Below are 1770 nucleotides of genomic sequence, written 5' to 3'. Positions count from 1 at the left end.
CTTTCTTTTTTTTCCTTTTTTGTTGTCTTGTTTTTCTTTTTGCCTTCTTTTTTCTTTTCTGTTTCCCTGTTTTGTTTTTCACTTTTTTTTCTTTTTAATTCTTTACTTTCTTTTTTCTTCTCCCCTCTTCAGGGCAGTAATTTCTAACGATTGCTCTCAGTCAGTAACCCTGATGCAGAGCTCAGGTTAATATGCACTATTATGCTGATAACTATTTAATGTTGTGTCTTTGCCTACACSAACAGGTAGGAGATCCCAGCCAAGCAGATCTGTTGGACACACACGGTGCTGGCGTCGAGTTTTAGAGTTCTAATCTAGACTAATTCAATCTGCCCTAAATACCCCACTATTAAGGGCATGTTAACTGCCTTTTTTTTTTAACATTGATAGTATGTTTGTTCATTTCTCAAAGAGTGAATTGAGCTCTGAGATCACTCTATAATATGAATCATGGTGCAGTAGGCAAGGATGCACCTCAGAGCTTCTGAATTCACAGTTAAGTGTCTTTATTGAGGACCATTTAATAGCTAATGTTGGAATTTACTGCTCCTTTTCCAGTAGTTAAGGCAGGTTTTMCAGTCTGAAGAAGAGCGAGACTCTTAAATCTGTAGATCTACYGCAGATTTCAGTGAGAGTCCTTTGGTCTCTCCTCGTCTCCCTCATGATTCCCTTGGGCGCCATAGCTTCAGGCACATCCAGCACAAAGAAGTCAAGTGCTGCTCAACGGAAACGTTAAAGCCTTCTCCATGTTTGGGAGCCCATTTTCTGTTTCCTCAGCCAGGCCCTCTTTTTGCTCTGGTCCCTGSCGCAAGAGGCATTAATTAACAAGGATTAATTATAAGCTGCTGTGTTGACATAGCGTATTACTTAAGAGGTGCCTCAAGGCACCTGGAGACACTAGCAGAGCTGCCCAGCAACCCTCATCCTTCTTGGCTCTCTGCTCCYGGGGCTTTGCTCGTGTCATCAGCACTGCTGCGCGATGCTTCAGGTTTTCTAAATTCAAGCTGAAGTTTATGGCCTTCTCATCAGGCTCTCCCACATCCCAGTGTCACTGTCCATGGCCTTTCAAAGGGTATCATTAAAATCAAAACTTGTAGGTAACTGGTTCTGTAAGAATCAAGTATTCTTTTTTATCTTCCATCTTTTTAGTTGCACGTYGTTCCTTTTTAAGCTGCGTTTATGCCTCCTGAGCATGGCTACTCTGTMAACACAGGCATTTCTCTTTGCCTTTGAGGCCAGAGCTCTTCAGTCTTGAAGAACTTTTTTCTTCATGTCAATGGTACACATCAGTATTGTCTTCTGAAAGGAGATGATGACAGCAGCAGTTTGCCATGCACAAGAGTCTCCATTTTAAAGCGTCTTTTGAAGCGTTTCGATGTTTATAGGGTCATACAGAACGGCTGATGACCTTCAGGACAACTGCTAGCACAGGGACACTTCAGTGGCTGGAACGTGCTGTGAAGGAGGCCCAGGCCTAACGAGTGAAACTGCCGGTATGTGAGACTTTTTTCTGAGGTTCTTTTTCTCTTTGTTCATCTTCGGCTTATTTAAGCACTTTCCCCTCTTCTCTTCATATTGATCCTTAACATCGCTAGGCTTTTCTAGAATTATCTTAAGCTGTTTAAGTTGAAAAGGCTGGAGCTGGACTGCGTTTTATGCCTGAGGCTTCAGCTTTGTTAAAACACTYTCTCAGTTATGCGTGCCTATAGGACGTCTGTAGGGCCTCAGAGCGAAGCGCCTCTGTGTTGGTCAGACACCGCACTGCGCTGC

The sequence above is a fragment of the Nothoprocta perdicaria genome, unplaced genomic scaffold (assembly GCF_003342845.1).
Source record: "Nothoprocta perdicaria isolate Ctin4 unplaced genomic scaffold, notPer1 scaffold_42, whole genome shotgun sequence".
Classification (NCBI taxonomy): domain Eukaryota; kingdom Metazoa; phylum Chordata; class Aves; order Tinamiformes; family Tinamidae; genus Nothoprocta; species Nothoprocta perdicaria.
Note: the sequence above shows the minus strand (reverse complement) of the source record.